The sequence below is a fragment of the Tamandua tetradactyla genome, chromosome 18 (genome assembly GCF_023851605.1).
Source record: "Tamandua tetradactyla isolate mTamTet1 chromosome 18, mTamTet1.pri, whole genome shotgun sequence".
Classification (NCBI taxonomy): Eukaryota; Metazoa; Chordata; class Mammalia; order Pilosa; family Myrmecophagidae; genus Tamandua; species Tamandua tetradactyla.
In genome coordinates, this window is record NC_135344.1 from 21187636 (window position 1) to 21198097 (window position 10462).

At 38.5% G+C, this 10462-nt stretch overlaps 1 pseudogene; it reads right to left on the bottom strand.

Annotated features, from left to right (window-relative positions):
• LOC143662394 (large ribosomal subunit protein eL29 pseudogene) overlaps positions 1-10020 on the bottom strand; it is an 82310-nt pseudogene extending 72290 nt beyond the window's left edge.
• Positions 10021-10462: the final 442 nt, after the last annotated feature.

Genomic DNA, 10462 nt, shown 5'->3' on the forward strand with positions numbered 1-10462 from the left:
CCACGTCTCTATTGGGGCCCTTAGTACATTAGTTCAGCCCTTGACTGATTTCCTAGCTCTTCTTTAGAGAAAATCTTCTCACATCTTCCTCACCTCCCATTTTTTCTTGAAATGACTCCAATTAGGGTTTTTGTCTTCCATTTTCACCAGATTCAAAAGTCCAAATTACAAATTCCAGAAATCCAGTACCTGTACCTTCCTTCTGGATTTCTCAGGTACATCTTGGCACTCGTTACTAGCAACCTTTGTTTTCCTGCCCAATGTTTACTATGAAAAAGTAAGGCATACAAAAAAAGCTGAAGGAATAGTACAATTAATTCCCATACACTTTCTAGCTAGATTCAATGATTTTTTAAAACACATTTTGCCATATTTTCTTTATCTATAGACAAACGTATTTTTAACTTTATTTTTGGATGAACCATTTGAAAGTAAGTTGCAGATATTGTGACACTTTGCCTATAAAGACTACAGCATGCATTTCAAAAATATGGGGACATTTTCCTACAACCCTCCCTTTTCTATATACTTTCTTCATTTTCTCCCATTTCACTGACTATTCCTTCTCATGCTCTTTGGCTGGGACTTCCTTCTTTTCCTGACCTCTGTATATGGCTCTGCACCAAGCTCAGTCCTTGTATCTCCTCTTTCCTCTATCTAAACTTGCTCTTTCATTCACCTTATTCAGTCCCATGGCATTTACGCATCATCTACAGCCTGGTGGCTCCAAAATCTGTATTTCCAGTCCATCTTCTTATGTTTGAACCCTGGATATGTATATATAATGGTGAACTCAAAATTTTTATTTTGATATAAAATGGTATCTCAAATTTAACGTGGCTGAGAAGGAACTCTTGATTTCCCTCTTATCCATGTTTCCCCCTTATCAGTGATTATCTGTGTAGTCTGGAGTAAACTATTTAAGTTCACTCTGCATTGTTTTTCTTAGCTGTAAAAGGAACGTATATATATGGAGTTTGTGTGTGTGTGTATGTGTGTATGTATGAATTTATCTAGTATCTATTTCATAGGGTTATTACTAAATGATCAAATATTAAACATAATATTTATAAATTTATAATATTTACATTTATCACAATATTGATAAATGTAAAGCCAGTAGAACAGAGCCTGCCCCCTTCTTGGTATCCTTGATTAATATGCAGAAGCAGTCTACATATTCCTTATTGAAGGGTAAAAAATATTAGTAGTTCTTGGAATTTACACTTAAGCTTTCTTTTCCTGGCAACTTAAGTGGGATTTCTACTTTTTTAAAGACTTGTGAAAAAAATGAATATACCTCCCACTAAATTATTGTAGGATTCTTCAAGTGTCACCTCTCTTTGTTCTGCCCTGAACAAAATATTTAGACTACATCATTACAGCTATATAAAGCCTCTAAAATTATTGTTAAAAAATGAAATCTATTCACCCACTCTTTTATAGACTGTTAATTTTCATCATAAAACTGTGTAAATCACATGTTCACATATTCTATTCTTGTTTCCCTAAATGTGTGTGTGTGTGCGCGCATGTGTGTGCGTGTGATGTTCATATATACATGGATTTAATGTTACTTGTGATGTAACTAGACACACAGGGCATGGAAGACAGATGAAGGCAGAACTTGGGAGGGAGATCGCATCCCTCTCACAGTGTGGCCTCTCCAACTCAGTGTAGGGAGGTCGGAATGAACTCAGGTATTGTGCTGTTGTAACCCAAACCAGCCTGCCCTGGCAGGAATTTCAGGGAAAGATTTTCTTTGAATTGTGGGAAAGGGGTTTTCCTCTATCTTATTCATTATCTCTTATTTAGAAGTAACAGGTGTTAATTTTAGGGGATGTTCTATAGCTTCTTATTTGCAAGCATAATCTTCCACTCATGGTACTTGGTTTCATTCTGATAAGTGGATTTTTTAAGGGAACAAGGTAAGGGAGAGATTTGGAGGAGGAGAATTTTAATACAGAAATTAAAGCTTGAAAATGCCTGGGAAATGGGAAGTGAGGGGCACTGGTGATACCATTACCAGGGCAATTCATAGATTCTTTCAGCCACTTTGTAATGATTCTTTTAAGCCAATTCTTTCTATAGTGGAATACATACAGATAAGGGGTCATGAGACCTGGATTCTTATTCTGATTTAATATTGTTACTTAAGGAAAGTCTTTTAAGTTCTCAAGGCATTTTTTTTACATGAATTATGAGATATTAATATTTTCCCATCTATCTCACTGGATTACAAAGAATTGCAAACAAGAAGCTACATGTGGAAGTGTTCTACAAACTATAATGTCCTATAGCATAAAGTACGCTGAAGCATTTCATCTTCTTAGTGCCAGATTCAATATTTTAAGTAGAAGTCATAAAATCACTTAGCAGAATGCCTGGGACGTAGCAAATACAATTATCTTTTCTCTTGCCATTTTATTTCTTTTTTACTGCCCTTCCACAAGCATTCCTTGCCTAGCACTGTGCTAGGCAATCATGATGCAAAGATAAGGTGTGTCTTACCTTCAAGAGGTTTAGAGTCAAGTAGTGGGAGATGGAGAAGAAATAAAGTACGTGTAATCAGGTTTTACAGGTGCTGTGGTAGGCATGCAAGCATAGTACAAAGAAGGCCTGTTGGACTCTATACAACTTGTTTATCTCAAGGAAAGGGATATCTTGCTTAAATTAGCTTATTCTATATAAATTCCCTCTCTATATATTGATTCTTGGTTTATTTTACGCTTTTTGTCATTTGCAAGATAGCATTCAACTGAAGCATGGATTGAAAGTCAAAAGTTTAATTGATTTGATTATTAAGACAATCAGAATCAATGGTGTTTTGTGAATCTTTCTGAATCAACAGATTGGATCCAGGCCCAGAGTAAGCTCAAGCAAAAGAGGGAATGCTCTGCTTCACAGAACTGGGAAGGCCAAGATTGCTCTGGCTTCGGTCATCACTAGCTCCGGGGGTCTAAACACAATTTTCTTCTCTTCCTTGTCTTTCTTTTTCTCTCTCTATTAGCTTTGCTTCTCTCTGTGTGTAGTCTTTGTGCTCTCCCATTGAAAATGGGCCTCTAGTCTGCACCAAGAGAAGATAACCCCAGGTTCCTATCTTTTCAGTTTATCAATCCTTCAGTGGAAAGCAACCTTTTACATTACAGTTTCATAATTCAATTCCAGAAAGAATGTGATTGCTCCTCCTTCAGGCCTGTGCTCACCTGCAGAACATTTCCTGTGCCCAGGCACTATGATGGGCTATAGGTCTAAGTCAAATGTCTTCTCTGTAGTCCAGTGGGTGGGGAAAAAGCAGTGCTAACTGGGACAGATACCTTCATTAGAACAACTTGGAATAAGAGAGGTCATGTTCTGCAAGGAAGGGAAGCTAGGCCAAAGCAACAATATAGGTTTCTCACAAATAGAAATATTATGTAATTCTTTCTTTGCACAATATTATCAACACATTCCTACTCTAATGGGTATCTGCACCTGTACTTCTAGGAGCATCATCAGTTTTATAGGAAGTTCTCCTCCCTCACTGCAAACCCGTGGTCAGTCAGAGCTGCATTTTCCTGTGATCCCACCCATTTGGCTTCAGTTGATAGGTCTTGTAATAAGCATCTGACTTAAACTGGGCCATTGGAGGTCTTTCCTAGGATTTTTGTACATGGGACCAGTGAGGATGTGTGTTAATTATTCACTGATGGCAGGTATAACAGAAGGTACAATTGGAGAAGTGTTTCCTGCTGTATAGAAGAAGTCAGTCCTTAATTAAAATCAAATTAATATACAAGAAAGCATGGATCAGAGAAAGTGGAAGTTCTGGGGCCCTGGAAGAACTGGAATGGCTTATCTCTAAGGCCTGGCCAGAGCTCTTACCTTCTGATGGTTACATTTCCACATCTTTTCTTTGACTACAAAAGCTATTCTGATATCAACCCAGTTTGTGCCCAAGCAGGTTCATGTCTAGTTTCTTCAATTTATAAACCCAATTTATGTGGGTTAACTAGTCAGAAATTAAAGAGCAAGCTCCATGAAGGCAGCTTTTTTCCCTAAGGCTTCTAGAGAGATGTGAAAGCTGTCTTTTTTGAAAAGGGTACCTAATTTAACGCCTTGACTTTTTTTTTCGTGTGAAATATAATATATATACAAAAAAGCAATAAATTTCCAATTACGTTTTAACAGGTAGTTATAGAACAGATTTTAAACTTTGGTATGGGTTACAGTTCCACGATTTTTTGTTTTTTCTTCTAGATGCTCCAAGACACTGGAGACCAACAGAAATATCAATAATAATTCAGCAGTTATACTCACTTGTTAAATCCCGTCGTCTCTGTCATCCTCCTCCTTCTCTTTAAATTGACATATATACATAAAAACAATAAATTTCAAATCACATCACAATAATCAGCTGCAGAACAGACCCCAGAGCCTGGCAAGGGCCACAGCTCCACAATTCTAGGCCCTCTCCTCCAGCTGTTCCAAGGCACCAGAGGCCAAAAGAAACATCAGTACAATGATTCGGCACTCATACTCACCTGCCAAACCTCACCTTCTCTATGTAACGCCACCATCACCTTTGATCTTTCTCCAACTCTTTAGGGGTATTTGGGCTATGCCCATTCTAACTTTTTCATGATGGAAGGGGGTGTTCATAATATGAGATGGGGGATGGAACCAGCTGATGTCATGGAGAGGCTGGCCCCTCTACATTTCAGGACTTATCTGGTCCAGGGACCCATCTGGAGGTTGTAAGTTTTGGAGAGTTACCCTAGTGCATGGAAACTTTGTAGAATCTTATATAATGCCTTAGGTGTTCTTTAGGTTTGGCAATAATGGTTTTGGTTGGGGTTTGGCAAGTTTAGGATAGGTAGCAATGTTTAACTGAAGCATGTGTAAGAGGGACCTCCAGTATAGCCTCTCAACTCCATTTGAACGCTCTCAGCAACTGATACCTTACATGTTATACTTCTTTTCCCCCTTTTGGTCAGGATGGAATTATTGATCCCACGGTGCCAGGACCAGGCTCATCCCTGGGAGTTATCTCCCATGCCGCCAGGGAGACTTTCACCTCTGGATGTCATGTCCCACGTAGGAGGGAGGGCAATGATTTCACTTGCAGAGTTGGGCGTAGAGAGAGAAAGGCCACATCTGAGCAACAAAAGAGGTCCTCTGGAGGTGACTCTCAGGCATACCTATAGGTAGGCTAAGCTTCTCTGCTATATACATAAGCTTCATAAAAGCAAGCCTTAAGATCAAAGTCTTGGCCTATTGATTTGCGGGTCCCTAATGTTTGGCACAGTATCCAGGGTTTCCCTGGTAGTAAAATTAAATAGTTCTATAATTTTTCTCCCATCCCTCAAGGGACTTTACCAATACTTTTTTTGGGGTGGGTGGGGTGGGTGTGGGTGCATGGTCTGGGAAACGAACCCAGGTCTCTCACATGAAAAGCAAGCATTCTGTCACTGAACCACCCATGCACCCCAATACTTTTGATTATCTGCTTAATGTACTCTGGGACATATCCAGGTATTACATTAAGCTATGCAGGATTAAAGGTTCTCATTCTTATTCTGGGCTCCCTGTGTTTGGATTGTTTAAATTATCTATCCAGGCAGGTTGAATTTGATAATGTGCTGCAGAAAACCTGGACACAATAAAACTTTCTTTTTTTGGTCTCCAAGAGTAGGTGAAGTTCTAAAAAACAGGCGATGTCTTCCTTACCGCTGTATTCTGAATTACCTTAATCCAGAGCAGATTGGCTTCATTCGTATCTCTAAATACCAGATTTTATTTTATATATATATATATATATATACAGCCCGTCAAACTCTAGAAATAATAATTATCACTCCGGACTAAACGTGACTGCTATAAGAGCTTATAAACTAGGCCCCAGTTTTCTCATTTAGTCTTTTCTAAATGAGATAATATAATATTTGCTCTTTGGTTTCTGACTTATTTTGCCTCACCAAATGTCCCACAGGTTCATTCACATCGCTGCATGCCTCACAGCTTCTTTCCTTTTTGTAGCAGCACCATGTTCAGTCATATGTTTACACCATCACTCACCAATCTGCTTCTCAGTCAGTGCATCCTTCAGCACCCTCTATCTACGGAACCGCATGTATAATGTCCGAAGTCAACAGTCCATCAACACTTTCAATTTTAGATAATTTCATTGTTCCCAAGAGACAGCTAGCTAATAAATATACCTTCACCAAACAGAAAATCCAAACTGTCCCCTAACTCTTATCCCTCCTCTCATTATGTACCCCTGGTATTGCTGAGGTACTGCTAATGTTTTCCTGTTAAACATGGCCCAAAGCATGCAATACCATTTTCCCCCTATACTCCGAAATTATACTTTTTGTTGTTTTGTTTTGTTATTTTCACTGCTTTACATGTTCAACAGCATGCACTTAAATTTTTCTCTATCACACTTAAGCCATTAAATAAATTTTAAACAATATAAAAATGATCATAACTGCATGAAAGTTTTTTTCTTAAGATTGGAAAATACATCAAGGGTAATATTTCTTCTTTTTTCAGTGGTGATGATTTACTTAACTGTATCTTTATATATGACAGTTTGACTTTTATTATCTTTTTCTACGTGCTACATTTACAACTATTTGTTGTGGCTTTTTACAATATTTTACTAAAATGTGAATTTGCAGTTAAGAAACACACACACACACACACACACACACACACACACACAAGGTTTTCTTCCTCTTATGTCTTAAAGGGAAAGAAAATTTTAGTTTATATTGCTTTGTACCATAGCAAGCAAGGCATTATGTGATGATGGCTTTGAAATAAGTATTTTGATATTTTAAAAAATACCTACTATGGCACAATAGTCAAATCCACTCATTTCTTTTTCATATAATGATTGCCTGAAGAAGGTTTAGGATAATTTGTAATGAGAGTGTTAGTTCATTCATCCGTTCATTAAGAAAAGTAAATAAGCTTATTATCCATAGAATATAAGCTCTCTGAAGAAGTGTGCTCTTTCTGTTTGGTTTACTGCTATATCCCAAATGCCTAGAACAGGGCCTAACACAGAGAAAACATTTAATAAATATTTGTTCAATGACTACACCAGGTCCTATAAATAAAAAAACTCATTTAAATATACAAAGAGAAACAAAGATATCAATTATTGAGTACATACTCTATGCTGGGCTCTGCATGAAGTTTGTAATATACAATATAAAATTTAACTCTCTAAGAAATTCTGGAAAGCACATATTATCATTCTCATTTAACAGATAAGAAAACTGAAACCTAAGACAAGTTAATACATTGCTCCAGGTCCTATAATTTGACAGTGTAGTAGGAATTAGCTTCAGTTCTCTCTGACCCCAAAATTTCACCCATAGTCACATATCTTTCTCAAGTACAGATATTTATTAAGCACCAGGAAAATCCAAGACACTTGAGCTTACTTGTTAATATAGGGATCAAAGCAATATAATGAAGGGTTCCTTCCATCTGTTTGGGAGGAAAAGATGTACTTTGATGAAAAATAAGCATGCATGATCAGCAGTTTTAGCCAGGGTGAGTTTAAGGTAATAGTAGTACATGGGAGAAGAACTGTCTTGCAGGACTTTGGAGATAAGGCCCTAGAGCTAAAAAGAGAAGATAAATCTGGAGACTTGGATTGAGAGTTATCTACCCAGAGGGGAGAAGGAAGCCATGAGGAATGTGTGGTCCCTGAGACCTTGAAACAAGAGAATCAAAGTAGAGGTCAGTCAGAAAGGAGAGAGGCCAAGGGACAGAAAGGTTCTAGCTTTGGTGGTGAGACATGTTGACTGCCATGAGAAAGGGAACAAAGGAAAATGAGGAGAGGAAAAGCCACTGGATATTAAAATTAGAGTGTTCTGGGAAACTTGTAAGTTTGAGTGGAGTGACAGTGACAGAAGTTTGACTGCAGTTGAGTTTAGGTTGGTATGGACAAAAGATTGGACTCTAAAACACTACATGATAGTAACCAAGTCTGGGCATACTATAAGGGGCTGCTGTCTGTGTGAGTTCTGGTATCAATAAGTTGCAAGCCTGCCATCTGTCTAAAATCTGATACATGAGTAGATTAATAATTTTTTCAACTGTCTGTTGAGGGCCAATTATGTGCCAGGCATTCTTCTCAGTGATGGGATTATATCAGGGAACAAGGAAGACACAATTCACGTGTCACCCATGGTACTTTTTTTCCAGTAGGGGAAATAGATAATGTGCAAGTAACTGGATGCATGTGTAATATGTACATCCTGATAAGAGCTATGACGAAAATAAAATGAATCTGCAGTGTAAGAAGCAACAAGGGAAATGATGGGGGAAGTAATGAGCTGAGATTAAATTGTCAACTCATGAGTTAATGCATATATATTGAGATCTTGTTTTACCATGTACCTGATATGGAAAATACTGGACTAGTCAGAAGACTAATTATATGATGTTGGCCAATTTATTTTAATTTTTTTCCTTGTCTCATGGAAGAAATGAAGGAATTGACTAGGAACTGAACTCTGGTTCCTTCCAAATCTATTATTGTTGAATTATAGTATTGCAACTGTTCATCCCATTTTGGTATCAACTGCACATTTGATACATGTGCCTCTTGTGTACTAGTCCAAAGGTATTATGTAAATATAGCCTTGACAAGTTTTTTTTCCCCATCATGTAAAGCATTTATTTCCAAAGCCACATGAATTTCCAATGTCAATGAAATAACAATACTTTCACTTAATAGGCATGACAGAGGAAAACCAGTTAGATAAATAAATGGAAGTTACTGCCACTATTTCTTAAAGGAAATGCTGTTATTTCATAGGGACCATAAAGAAAAAGATAAAACATTTGGCCTACATTTTTTCCTCCATGTCACTGTCAGACTTAATGTGAGACCCAATCTTTTTTGGGCACTAGGAGAAAATAGGTGGCCACCCCTCCACTTAAATAGAATTATCTTCTCCAAGCAGATTTAGCTTTTGGAACACAGAAAGGACTGCTGTCTCAGCACTCCCTGTGGAACACAGGCCAGGGGCATGCCCTTTCCCCCATGCAAGGCATTTTCACAGCCTCTGCATGCCATGTGGTTCTTGACAGGGTTTGTTTTTTTGTTTTTTTTTTTTTTTGACAGTTTTTGATGTACTAAAATAACTGGCATGCTCTATATAAATGATTATCATTCTGAATATTTAAGAATTCAGGGTGAGGAGGAGAACTGAATTTTAACATTACCTATGGGTTACCAACTGTGGCTAATGTGATGGAAGAGTAAAAAGTCATAGGAGAAATAACCTCTTTTAAAAGATGTTTGTTAACTGTTTTTCAATGGATTAAGAAAGTATGAGACATTGCCTCTAAAACCATGGCAGGCTCAGTCATGACCCTTAAAGTCCATTTGCAAGTGTGGAGGTGATGGCCATTTAAAATTCATTGTTATAGGGTGTCTTTGTCCAAGAAGAGAGTTGCAGTGTTGCTTCTGTTCAAAATGTCTGTGGATTTCTGATGCTGGAGAATTATTTTTATATTAGAAATATGTGTCGTTTTGAAGAACCTGGCTAGCCAGTGCTTTTAGAAAAAAAAACATTACTTGGTTTAATAATGATAAATTACATGCAAATATTCCATTTCTTTAGCCTCATGTTTTAAAGGTGCAATATACATTGAAGGCTGGGAAATACTGTCCCCAGATGGTGGATCCTGCAGTGGCGCAAGGTGACCAGTGGGTCAGCCTGGGTGGATTCAGCAACAAGCACAGAGAAAGGACCATGCTGGGTCTCCCCAACCCCATTCCCCCAACCTCCAAAAGAACACACGCCGGTGCTAGTGCCAAGAAAATAAGGTCAATATGCATCTTAAGAAATGACAAAAGGCCCTTACTGTGCAATAGGCGGTCAAGCCCGGAGGAGCCACGCTGGGGTCTGAGTTGTCACCAAATGTGCCGGCTCTGCAGGAGAACTGCTTTCCCCTCTCGCTGCAGCAGGAAGGGGGAGGCTGCTGCTGCTGTTCTTCCCCTGCCATCTTTGCTGACAAGATTCAGAGTGACGATGGCCTGCTGCTCCATCAATTGAGAAAGGCATAATACATTGACAGCTCCTGTAATGCTGAGCACGTTTACTTCTCTGCCCTGGCTCCTTTCGGAAAAGAACAAGGGAGCATATGACAATATGTGTCATTTTCTGACATAAATGGTCAAATGCATCTTCTCTATTGACCTGTTGATGACGGTGGTTATGTCTTCCTTGATTGCCTGACTCTATGGTGATGGGCATCATAAGAACAGATAGAAACACAGAGCTGTGACTGCAGACTCTCCTTTGCATAGCTGAGGTTTAACGGTCCAAAGTACCAAACAGATCGCATCTGACTTTGTAGGAAGGTTTTATGCGTAATCAGGACAGATGTTCAGGGGGATTATCCTTTCCATCTCTACCCCACCTCCCTGCGACTGGCTCATGTATGA